Here is a 13,991-nt window from a genome sequence, read left to right on the forward strand (position 1 = left end):
CGGGATCTACATAGGGTGGGGGCTGGCTGGGGCTAGAAGGCAGCGCTGTTCTCATCACAGTGGCAGTCTAGGCTGTGCAACAGTTGGGCCAAGCGGTGGTGGAGGTGCTGGGAGAGGGGGCTATGGTGAATTTTTGGGGCCTGCAGCTCCCTGCGTAGCCCCACTCCCAGTGCCACCCAGCACAGCCCTGGCCCCAGCCCGCAGTGGCAGCTGGTATGCGATCCAGGGGCACCCCGCCATGCCGTCCTGGGCTGTGTGCCCTCCCTCTCCACAGCCCCCGGATGAGCTGCTCATGGTTCTGTCCTGCACCCCAGTTGTGCAGGGCCTGCCCCTGCTCCAACCCAACTCCCTCCCTCCTTCACAGCTGCTGCAGATGCCCCCGCTGCCCAGCATTTGGGAGGGGACATGTGGCCCCCTCAATCTGTGTGTGGCAGAGGCAGCTGCCATTGTGGGCTGGACTTTGTGCCTCATGCTCCACTGCAGTTGGCCCAGGAGTGCCCTGATGCCACATGTGTTCCACTGCTGAGCTGAGCCTTGTCCCCTGCCCACCCATCAGCTGGATGCACGTGGCCCCTGGGGCCTCTGCTGGGGTGTGCAGTGGTGGGATCCTCCCCCTTCCCTGCACCCCTAGATGAGCCACCAGGGCTCCATCCTGCCACCACCCACCTGGCCAGGGCCCCACTCAACTTACTCCTGATTCTGCCTCTGTGGCACTGTGACCCTCACTGCAGGGGCTTCAATCTGGCCCCCACGCCTTCCCTCCCCCATGGATTGACCTCCTGGGCTGGGGGTGGGGCATGCTCAGCCCCTCACCCCAGCCTCAGATCGACTGCAAGAGGCTCCGAGATCTACCAGTTGGTGACCACTGCTCTATAAGCTGAGTTCTTTCTCAGTTTCATTTGATTCTGTTACTTCCTTGGATAACACTGTGAAAACTATCCTATTTCCCTCTGGGAGTAGTGAAGGTTGGATATTCTCCCAGAAGACTGAGAATGTCTAAGAGCTGATAGCTAAAAATTCTTCATATCTACCTGTCCCTCTTTTTATTGACTCTTAGTAAAATATCTACTCTTAGGGTTCAAGTTTTGGGGATTTGGTGTACTACACAGCTGAGCTGAGACATTTGCATCATAGACCTGATGACCCCACAGGCATGTGAGTATACATGTAGGTTTGTAGCTCAGTAATATATTAAGAAGTGTTAACTTCTACTGAAAACCTTCACCATTGCTATTGCCAGTCTGAGCTGGGGCCTAGACTGTAGAGATCATGCCCCTGAAGGAGAAAGTTCAGCTGAAGATATGCTCCTGAAAGGATGAGCAGCCTTTCTTGCATGGTTCTCTTCCCTTTTTCCTTTCTTCATTTATGTAGGACATGAATGAAGAAAGACATGGTGTGAACAGTGTGTTGCACCTCCACTGTTCACACCATTCAGTACTATGTAAGGCATTTTCACACTTCTGACTCCTTTATTAGTCTAGCTCTTACCCAGAACTGACCATTCAATTTCAAAGCACTTTAAGCAGATCATCATCTCTGTCTCCCGTTTTGCAGGTGGTGAAACTGAAGTCCGGGAAGAAGCAAATTGCCCAAGCTTTACAAGCATCACAGTGGTGTCACTGGAGAGAGCCCTAAGCCCCAATCTAGTGTCCTTTCCACAAGCCTCACTGTCTCCTCAAGGCTATACAGGAATGAATAGGATATTTTGACACAGACAGCCAATCTGTATCTTGTATTACAACAATTGCATTGATTTTGGACATTTCTGCTAACCACGTCTCAATAAAATGTCTTACTTTGGCATAACCCACACAGCTGAATCATAGAGTAATTCTGAACCACTGAGCTCACTGAGCCCTGTACACTAGCAGGCAGAAAAAATGGGTAGCAACTGGGAACAGTCCAAGTACTTAGGCTGTGGAATCAGTTATATGGGTTTTTTTTTAACTGGTACAGGGAACAGATGTCCACATGTTGCAATTCTAATATAAATATCAAGCCCATTGTTACTGTTGCCAGGAGTTTGGATTTTGACTTTCAGTTCCCTGACAAAGAGAATGTGTAGGCTAAGCACAGATGGAGAAACATTAGTTAAGCCCCAGAAAAAAAAAAGTTATTGCTTTTCTGTGCAAAAACAAAAGTAAAATCACATTTCTAAAGCACTAAACAAACTGAATTCCAAGTGAATGAAGCAGCAGTTTGTGTCATTCATGTTATTTCTAATTCAAAAGCACTGTGGGTGACAGTTCTCCTTTTAATTAACAGAAATTTTAAATGAAATGCATCAGGAAGAGATAATCCTTCACAATGATATGAGGCTGGTTTTAAACGGTTATGCAGCCTGATCCCACAGAGTAATAAGTAGCCCCTGAACAGAAGAAAAATGTACCTTGGTCACCTGGAAATGCACTTTCAGGTCAGTGCTTTCTCAACTTACAAGTTTTATGATACAAAAGATGGACAAGACAGTGAGCCAAAGTGGGGCTTTCAAAAGCACTTGAAAGCACAAGTCCTCTTGAATGTGTGTGGGGTTTGGTCTCCTGAATTTCTTCAGCAGCTGCTACTGGAAATTCAACACAAGTTGTACAAGTCTAGAAGATTTTTTTAGCTAAGCGTTGCAGTCTGCAAGGAAACAGAACTTTCACACAAGTTAACAGAGTTCTGTCAATAGGCAAAAATAAAGAACATTTTTTCATCTGGCTAGTTAATTACCAGTTCTCAAACTCCTTTCATTTAGCAGATGCAATAAGATCAAGCCCACAGAGTGTATCAGGGAGAGAAATTAATAGAGCACAGAGGAAAGGAGAAAGCGAGCCCCGAGAAGCGTAGAAACATGCAGCTTTGTTCTGTTGTTGTCATCCCTACTGATAAACAGCAAATTGTTTCTTTGTAAAAACTGGTTGCTTTGCACAAAAAGCAAAAAGGTAAATTCCCAGAGGCTAGAAACTCATTTAGAGGCCACCAGTGCTTCAAATTCCACCATTCTTTCTGAAAGGGAGTATGTTTTATAGGCGTTCTATTACCTAATGGCATTCATCCTGCAGGGTAAGAAAGCCCCTACACAATGAAAGCATACAGCTGCAAGACTGTTGCTGCCAAAAATTAGTGTCACACAGCTATCAGTGAAAAGCTGAAGTGAATTAGCAGCAATGAGTGAATAATTCTCTATTCAAATTTTTGAAACCCCAAATGTATTTTGGAGGGTTTGCATGCAAATTCCTAGGGATTTGGTAATAAACAAAATAGTCCAACAGAAAAACAAATGCAAAATGGGTGCCAATATGCACTTTTTATCAACAATAAAGGCTGGATCCCAATTTGCTTGCTAATTGACTTGAACCTTTATCCACAGCATGAAGCCAAATGAAGCCTCTACCTTTCCTAGACATTTGAGTTAAGATGCTGTTAATTTTAGATTTTATCATAGTTGAGATTTGAAATGGAAATGCTTATGTACATAAGAAAACTGTTCTTAAGCTACATGCAGCCCACAGTAGGAAGATGTCTTCCTGGTTAAAACACTACAATAGGATGGAAAAGATCTCTGACTGAATGGATTTTTGGATGGATCTCTGGTTGGATTTCTGAATATACTGCAGACTTTTTGGACAATCTCAGACTAATGTGTCTGACCCCAGATTTGGCCCACAGAGTTTCAGGTTTAGAATATATAGCTTTTGGGGCTCATCTGATTTCAATTGTGTTTTCTGGGAGCCTTGCATTGCCAGGATGATGCATTTAAAGGCCAGATCCAGACATGCAGGCACATGCATTTTCCCAGAGACACTGCTCCTCCTCATTCTTTCAGGAGCATATCTTCAGCTGACATTTTATCAGGGCTCTGGAGGCCTCCCAAGGCTCCAGCGGTGGCAATCTGGCAGGAGGGAGCATGGTCAGCAGCTGGAGTATGGCTCCAGCTGGGCAGGCTCTGGTTTTGGGTGGTGAAAGCTGCTGCCACATGCACGGCCCAATTATTTTCCACTGGTGGTTTTTTTGACAGCGGGATCTTGTGGTGTCGAAAAAACTCCTTGCGCTGCATATTAGCAGTGTGGGCAACACCTGGATGTGCAGCACATGCAGTGTGCCGTGCCACATACTGCATATGGACACTTGTCTGGATACACCTAAGTGCCTAAAGATTAGCAGAAGACAAGGGTGAGCCTATCTGCTATAAAAAGCCCACAGATGAATCAACCCAAATGAAAAAGTACTAGACTGGCAGTCCTAACTCCTATTTCTCAGGATTGAGAAAGAGGCAATGCATACAAAATCCTAATAAAACACCTCTATTCTCTCCTGGAACAGCAAAATAGTGGGACAAAAATATAATGCTTCTCCCCAACCTATCTGTCTCAAGTAGAAAAGTCAACAAGTGGGCCGACATTATAAGTCTTATTCACATGAACATTCATCTCTTATAACTGTGAAATGTGACCAATCCATATCATCAAAACAGATCATAACTGCCTTCATCTGCTTATGACTTGGGGTGGTATTGAAACATTGACCTGTGTGTATCAAATTTTTTGCTTAAAAGTGGGGAGTAATAGTTTGCTGAAAAACTAGGGAGGCAAGAGTTGGGAAGGGGGGAAAGAAAAACAAGCACACATCTTTCATATATATCTCACACTCCTCTACAACCCATAGCAGACAAGCACCACAGAGTCTTTCATAAAATCAAAACACTCATGTAATTATTTTTCATGTTAATGTAGAACAAATAAGGCCAAGATACACTAAGGTATTTAGTCACCCTACTTCCGTTCATTTTAAAGCCTTTGTGGCTTTGATCCTAAGAGACTTGTTCAAGGGACAGGACAAAAGAGGAAGTCTTCAGCAGAACAAGGAGTCACACCTCAGTCACCAAGTTCCAGAATAAATTGATTTTAGGAAAAAGTATCTAGATCCTCTGCATCTCATTGCCATGGATGATAAGCTTAGTGATAAGCATCTGAGTTTATTCCTTCATTTCCCTTCAAAACTTGACCTCTGTTTTTTAAAAGCATCCCCCATACTCTACGCAGATCAACTACTAACTAAACTGAAAGGATGAAATTTCACTTCAAAGGAAAATATAAAAAGGCTTTTTCTAAAGCCAAGATATCAAAGCCTGCCCTCAGATGCAAAAAGTACATCTTGTCAGATGTTTCAAATTCAGAATTCTACTCCATTAAAAGACTGTCTTTCTGTGTTTAAATAATTTCTTCATAGGTACTGGTTAGATATATACTTGCAAGGAGAATATTATATGTATTACAATATGTATTCTTTATGACTTGTGATTCTTGGCATGAATCACAAGCCAAGAGCCATCCAAAAAATGAAGTTTTTAAAAAAAAAAAAGAAGCTGTAAGCAGGATCTCACTCCATGCAAATGCATTGGGTACTAGCAAAAAGAAACTGTAGAAGCAACTTTTATTTTTTCAGCATCATGGGTTCATTAACTTTGGATCAGGTCAAAGCAATGATCTGTATGATCACGTGGCCAACTGTCTCCCAGTTCAAGGAACCAGACCTGAGCTTCTGTCCCAATTTTTGTTTCAATATAGACCCCTCTTGATTAAGTGAGAATTGAGTATCATATGGAGGGGGAATGGCTGCAGATTATGAGTAGAAATTGGCATTCTCTTCCTGAAAGGCAGATCCCCACAGAAGAGGCAATGCATAGTCCTCAATACCCATGACTGAAACCTTGTTATATATTTCCATTAGATGGGTAGCATGCCTCTATCACTTCAATCTAAACAAAAGAGATAAACATTTAACATGATAGCAACCCAACTGCAAATTAAAGCAGTAAACATTAGTTTGTATTTAACAGGTTGTAGCTTTTTTTTCTTAAAACAACTCTCCCTGTCTGTGTTGAAGTCAGCTTGGCATTCTCTTAGCTCATCATGGTTCCTTTTAAGCCACAAAGACTTTTGTTCAGATCTTGAAGGTCACAGCTTCAAAGGACTGAACTACAATTGCAGGAAAATATACAGAGACATTCATAGCCCAAACACTGAAAAGGGGAATAGAGGGGGAAGGAGTTGTTTTTCAGTGTCTCTGTTTATCAGTAGCTACAATACTGTGGGTACTTCTCAGAAAGGAGCTATAGAAATGCAAAGAATGGCATGAATACTCAAACCCTCACTACTTCATAAGTAGTACATCATAAACCTCATTTTGCTGACGGGTAGGAAGACAACCCAAGATAAATCAAACAATGACAGCATAGGTAACAGAATAAATCAAGTTATGATAAAAGCTGTGTTTGAACTACTGGACCGGAAGTTTTAACTTCCTGTTTAACAAATGCAGTGTTCTCTACTTCATGTGCATTTAATTGGGGATACAACATTGAATCTTTTCCCACCAAAGGAAAAGAGGAGGCTTTAAAACGATATAAATGAGACACAACAAGTTATTATGGAGGTCCCAGGAAAGTGACAATTTACTATTTCTGACCATTTGTCTGTCAATAACGGGAAAAGATTTTTATTTTTGTCTAATGATGAGATTTTACTACTTTGGGCAATGCACAAGCTAGACCAGTACATGTCCCTATATCAGTCAGTAGCTTTATAGTCTTGACATCTTTTTTAATGGTTAGAACAGAACTGCCAAGAGACGCAACAAGTAAAGCAAAAGCCCTTATTTGTGGGGTCAATATTCAATAAATAACTGTCATGATAGCGCTGTCCAAGGTGCTGCAAGACATTTCAGTCCTCTATGGAAGAAGGGGGAAAAAAATCAATACCAACATTTCTGTTACAGCTTTGCTAGATTTAACTATTGAAAGGCTTAATTACAAGCATAGAAAGATTAGATGGCCACCAGCCATTTCTAAGGTTAAGAAAAAAGTACCTGAACTGTCTTTTCAAACCACTGTCTTGAAAAAATAGAATGATGATGACTCCATGCAGTTGTGCTGAGTTTTATGAAAATCTGGATTTGTCTCTCCATTCTTTATAGCCAAAAAAAACTATCTATTGGTGTCCCAGAAATTATTCAGACATTTAACTTCATGTGCATGTCTGAACTGAGGCTACTTTACCAAGACAAGCACCAGTAAGGCCAAGAAGGAAAGCAAACTTGAGTTGTAAATCTCTCTTGTAAACAACTATCTCAGGACTTGCAAACAAGTATAGCAGGGGTTTTCAGCCTTTTAAAAATACGTGTACCCCTGGCGGCCCCCTTTTTAGTAAGTGTACCCCTGGGGGTGGGTGGCAAGCATCCAGATGGCCAAGCAGTGGAGGCGGGGTGGCGAGTGGGCAGATGAGGATGGGGGGCGTGGTGAGTGGCGGCAGTGCAGTGTCTGTACAGCCCTGCTCTCACACTGCCCTGGCCCTGCTCCTGTGAGAAAGTGGCATGAGGTGATGGCACTCCATCCCCACCTACCCCAGGGTATCCCCTGGGACTTTTCCAAGTACCTCCAGGTGTACACATACCCTACCCCCAGTTGACAATGCCTGAAACAGAGCGTCAGTCACACTGGAGCAAGCCAGTGATCAATGGAGTGCAGATCCAGAAGTGAAACTGTTAAATCATGTAGTGGACATGCTAAGTAGTTCTCGGCCAGACAAAGAAATTCCTCTTTAGTGACAGTGGGGGCATCTACACGTGCACATTTACTGTGCAGTAACTGAAATTACTGCACAGTATGGCTGCACGTCTACACATGTACACCTGTACTGCACAGTATATATAGTGACTTATGTCAACTTGAGCATAAATTTGATATGTGCGTCATGTAGGTATCAAATTTATACCTGATCAGTTACTACACAGTAATGCACGTGTAGATGCCTTACTGCACAGTAAAACTCTGTGTGTAGACTGACTTGGGACTAAAATTAGTCCCAAGTCAGTGCACACACAGAGTGTTACTGCACTTTAATGCCTGCACTTTAATACTTTAATTATTGAACTTTAATACCTGCCAAAACCCACTCACTGCACAGTAAATTTCAGCCAGAGTAAATGCATGTATAGACATGCCCAGTGATAAAGTTCTGTATTACAGGCAGAGCAGTCAGTTCAGCAGTTCTGAACTGCCCTTTCTTTAGCACAATCACTAACTTTTCTCTCACAGAAAACAGCAAGACACCATAAGAATATGTGGCAAAGTGACATCCTGATTACTTTTCTCCCATGTCAAATCCACTTTAACTTTTCATAAGGTAAGTTGAGTTCAAGTCCTTTCTGCCTCCCCACCTTCTTTACACCTGCATATCACTACAAAACAATGGAATAGCTGGATTAGCGGGAGCAGAGGTAACCAGGACAACCTCAAGGGACTTACAATGGGGCAACAAGCTTCAGTGGAAACAACATCCCCACCAGACCAGGTACCTGAAGGGAGCTAAGTGGCAGTGGCAACCAGTGGATGGGCTTTTAGCAGGGCTACCATTTCTGATTGTTTTTCAAACATCCTTTTCCCCACTGCAACTCTGCTTCCACCACTTCCTTAACTGTCCTATTGCTACATCCTATATCTACTCTTCAAAGATCATCTCAGTCCTCTCATCTTTCTTATCCATCATCCTCATCCCGTTCACTTGTGCTTTTTCTCCACTCTCAGAATATTCCATGAGTTCCCAAAATATGCTTATCTTCACCACCTTGATTCTTTTGAGGGTAGATGGTCTTTTGCAGACTTATCATCACTGGGCACTCCTGCTGTAATAAAAATTATTTTTAAATAAAATTAAATACCTGAAATGAAAGCAAGAATGACTAAGTGATAAATACCTTAGATCTCTCAAATCCCAATTAATTAGCATCCTACTGAGAGCTAAAGAAAAAACCTTTAAGGCAGCACTAAGTTCGGAAATTTGGGTGGGGGGGAGGGTGTTGGGTTTGTTTTTGTTTTTAACAGTTGGGGAACTGGAGAGAGGAAAGGATGCTTTAGAGTTTCTGGCTTCAAGGCTTAAATGTGCTTTAATTATTAGGAATGAGTAACTTCAGAAAACATCTCACAGATTTACTTACCGCATTAAAAAAGTCAGAAACAAATCTTATTCTCATTTTGCATCAGTTTTGTAAGAAAGTCCCGGAGCATTAACTATATTCCCACTTTGTTAGACTCAAATTTGTTTTCTTTTGTTTTTTTTCCCCCCATCACATAGTTCAAGCTGTCCTTTTTACGAGAAAGGGATCTGAAGTAACCACAAATACAACAGTGAAAAAGGCTAGAAGCATACTGGGTATTATAGAAGTTAATGCACACAATATTGCTTATCCCTTTTTGCACCTGATGGAAACCATTAGTCAATTCATGCAACCCTCCTCAGATAGGAAGATGGGCTGCCTGCAAGGACACAGGTATAGAGAAATCATGTCTCTGGTGCTAAAGGTGGCACATGACTATTACAATGAATACAAGCAAGCTGTGGAACACAAATAAGACGACACTTTCTTCTGACATTTACCAGTGAACAGAAAAGTGCAGCTATAAAGAGGCAAAGGATGTAAGATTTTAAGGGATCCAAATCGTTCAGAAGCATCAACAGTTCTGAAGGGTCCATTGTATTAGTCAAGCCATTAACACTCATTTGGAGGAGGTCACACAGATATCGGTGGATCCAGGATTGATGAGTTAGGTGCAGCAGTGTCATTGTATCCCTACTTCTCCTGCCACTGCTGCTATTGCCAGCTGATCCAGGTTCAAAGGAAACTCCAGAGCTACTCCTATCCCACTCTAGCTGCAGGCTGCAGTGAGTAGCTATACAGGTACTGGACTCAGCAGGGACAGGTGGCAGGAGGTACATTTCCTCTTTCTGCACCTGCTTTCTGCCATTCCCCCACCATAACTCTCACTGGTTGGGAATACATGCTGGAAGGAAGAACCCACCCCCTGCTACCACCTCTGTCCTGGGCTGAACAGGGAACCAGGCTGACCTAGTGACCATGCAGCAGTGTACAGGCTCCTTCCAACACCTGCTCCCAGCCGGTGAGGGGCCAGCTGGGGGTGGGACCTGGAAGGAGGATTTGAGTGCTGTCCCTGGGTGAGCCCAGCACCTCACACAGCTAATCCCTGCAGCCCCTATCTGGAGAAAGGCAGGAGCAGCTCTGGGACTAGCCCCATGTTTGAGTCAGGCAAGGACTGAAGGAGGGGGTGGAGGTGGACCCCACTTCATGTGCATGCTCCCTGCCTGGCTCCCTTAGTGTTCCTCACCAGCCTGGAGACTCCAGCCACAACTCACCCCTGTGTCCTTCCATGGTCTGAGGGGCAGTGTCCCACACCTCTCTTTAGGAAACCCTGTACCCATCCATGCACACAGATTTCCTGTCAGGCAATTTCAGAGAGTGTACGTCCATCCAATTTGGCCTTTTCACCACCATTCAATGCATTCTGGATGTATACATTTTTTAAATCCACCTTTCCCTTAGTGCCATCCAGCCTCCCCAGAGCAAAGAGCTCTGCTTGGAAGAGTCTAGTTCCTCTCTCTGGTCATCACCATCTGGTTGCCCTCCCTTCTCAAAAGGGAGGTCATTTTCCCAGCCTTCAGTTTAGCTTTCTGGTTAATAATCCATCAGCCAACTAAAACAAAACAGGCAAATCTGTCATCTCCAGACCCAGTAAGAATTTCTCCCAAGCATAAATAGATTGATCCTCAGACTAAGCCATTTTTTCTTCCTATTTTTTTTCTAGGAACCTATGAAAACTTAACAGAAGTTTGCCATCTGCTAAATGAAGATTATGCTTCCTCTTTCACGGTTTTTGCCTGTTACTCTATTTGGGCTGTCAACTTCAAGACAGAAGTGACTCATATTTGGCTAACCAATGAAGTAAGTCCCCAATATCTATTGAAGTCTCCAGTTGCTACAGTGATACCATACTGCTATTAAAATAAGCGATGGAAATTAACTGGCATACAAGTGCTAATATTCACACACACGTGTGTGCACATACCCAAAACCCTAAGCTTAAAATCAGTAGCGGGAACAATGCTGCACACATCTGGATGGAGGCTTGAAAGCAGAATCCATGACATGTTTTTAGTGAGATGTAGAAATGTATAAAGGGCCCTTTTCAATGGCATGCTTAATCTTTCAGGTATCCCAATTCATTAGTCTTGCCTGGGTATGCATTATTCTTTGACAGCAGCAGCTTCCCCATAGTGAACACTTCCCACTCTTTTTTCATTTCTGGCTGTCACCCTGTTATGCTACAGCTGAGAGAAACATTTTAATGGTTTATACAGTCAGTGCCTTTTTTATAACCAATTCATGAAGTCAGAAGCATCTCTTTCTTTAGCATAGTCCTAGGACTCTCTGCTTATTTGGCATGGTGTTTTTATCTTCCGAAAGGGGTGCAGGGGTAGGGGAGCAGCTACAGGGCATTCAGCTAAGTGCGTCCTATTATAATCATGAAAAAAGCAATCACAAAGAGAGCCAGCAATTGAATCCAGGATAACTAACATGTCAGTATATCAAAGCACAGGTAGAATGAATCACATAAACTTATCTCCTTGAAACAAATACAGACCTTAAGAATGGAACAGATACCCATTTTACTCAATCCCAGCTTCTTAGCAAGAAACCTGGAGAGGAAGGGGTAAAAAAAAAAAATGGACCAGGATTATTAAATTGAGAAGGTGGAAGGAATTTGTGTACTCAGTTATGTTTATTGGTCACAATCTCCTCTTGTAGAATTACTGTAACTACTAACAATGAATGCCATTGTTTCACAAAGGTTACATCATTTGCTCATTTTCATTTTTCCGTGCTTTGTCAGTGTCTTGAATAAATTTTATTTTAAAAGTTTAAATAAACCAAGTAGTGATTATTTCTCAGATTGCCCATATTTCTGAACTACCTTCTAATGCTTGTGGATAAGCTTAACTTCTAGATAAACTAAGAGAGTTTTCATGATGAACGTTTGCTCTGTTTTATGAAGCTGAAATCATCCCTAAAATGCACTTTTCTCTCTTCTACTTGAAGGGGAGGAGCCATGCAAGGATCTCACGAACCTTCAAAATATTCATTTTTTTCTATATTTCCGTAAATATTTGTATTGTGAATCTCTTTTCAAAATCAGAGAGAGCTTATCTTAGTAGAAACCTTTAAAATCGTTTTTGGACTCCTATGTTACAGGCATATCACAGCATTGCTAGCTTTCCTTTGGGCCTTCATTTTATTTTTAAATCAACAACTCATGTAGCACATTCAAACCAAAACAACTGCCCATAAGCTCCTTAAAACCTATGAATAGTACAATTTAAGATGTACCTATATGAGCTCAAAGGTTTTAATCCTCATTTTGCACTTGATTTTACCTATTAAATCCATTATTATGGTACCTGAGGGTCATTACACCCTCATAAATTTTGCGTTATATTCTGAAACAAGTTAATGACTAAGCCTCTCTACTTACCTCCCAAGCCTTGAGAGCAATAATGTGTTTCCCTAGCAACAGAAAGAAGATACCATACACTTTACCAGTTTGGCCTGTTACCTTATAGATCATAGGAATCTCACGGTCAGTTTGTGAAGCAGCAACATGTAGAACAGCAGTCTTCAACCTTGTTAAGCTCAAGGCACCCTTCATTAATCTCCAGGCTGCCCTCAGAAAATGCCACCTCTTAGTTTTCAATCATTATCTGAGTACTGACAAATACTAGAACAATTCTTCTGTTGCAAAGAACTCAGACCACAATAGGGCAGAGGTTTTTTTTTGATACGATGGATTCCTATTTGAAATCTCAGGGTTTGCACACCTAACAGTGCTAACATTGTATGGCACCCCATGAAACCCTTGCAAGGATCCCAAGGTACTTCAAGGTAATACAGCAGCCTGACTGAGAATCAGTGATGTAGAAGAAATATGTCAGGCGCAGCATCAGCTAGCAAATCAGGCTTAATCTTGTGTTCATAGTGGTAAGTAAATGACAATATGCTTGTGCACTGCACATTTCCTAAAGGAAGATCCTGAAGCTTAGTACCAGAGTGGAACCCCACAGTCCCCGTTTGTGTCAAAGGGCCTGCATTGCTGACAGTGAGGATCATCCTGAGCTCAATCAATCAATGCCTCTAAAGCATAGTATTAATTTCCCTCCCCAATGTTTCTACAAAGTCCAAAGCAACCATGTAATGCAGCATAATATGCTATACAAATTTCTAGATGGCACATCATTTATCATAATACAACAGCCATCATTCAGGTATTCTACTCAATCACGTTAACCCTGCTGTACTGGAAAGTACATGGATCCTCAGCCTTGCTCCCAGAGGTCCTGCTGGATAACAAACAATAAAATCCCATGAATTGCAATGTATTCTGGTGTGAACACTTATTAGTTATGTTTATGTAGAGACACTGTGAGAGTGTTCCTATTTGTTTTTAAAAGATAGCTTTGACAAGACATGTGATCAAACTTTAGTATTGCATGGAACTGAAGTCGATTTTATGAGGCCAATTTCACTCCTAAGGGTAAAAGTGCAAGTTCTACAGAAGAAAGGTAAACAGGACATTTTTAATCCAACATTTTGGAAACAGTTACTTCCTAGAATAAGAACTCCTTTAGGAATCATGTTTTTCCTGGAACTTTTAAAGAAATAAAACAAAGCCAGAAACAATGGGATGATTTGCATTAGCCAATGGGCTTTGACTGAAGCAACAGACCAGTTTACCTAAGATGTGCAGGGATTGGAGCAACGCAGGCCCTGCTAGGCACAGCTATAGACACAGTGGCAGTTTAGCTACCTAAGCCCCGTGTTTGGGTAACTGATTAATACTTGATTGAGCTCCATGTGCTAATTATAACTCTGCAATATCACTTGATAACACATTGTCTAAAATTCTCAAAGAAAGTGCTTTAAGCAAGCACACAAAGTAGGTGTGGACCACATCCCTCTCACCTAACAGACTGCAGCCCTTGAAACCCAAGGTGATTTCATCTTATCTAACCATAAAGAGACTTATATTCATAGATTCATAGATGTTAGGGTCGGAAGGGACCTGAACAGATCATCCAGTCTGACCCCCTGCATAGGCAGGAAAG

The sequence above is a fragment of the Alligator sinensis genome, unplaced genomic scaffold (assembly GCF_000455745.1).
Source record: "Alligator sinensis unplaced genomic scaffold, ASM45574v1 scaffold359_1, whole genome shotgun sequence".
Taxonomy (NCBI): Eukaryota; Metazoa; Chordata; order Crocodylia; family Alligatoridae; genus Alligator; species Alligator sinensis.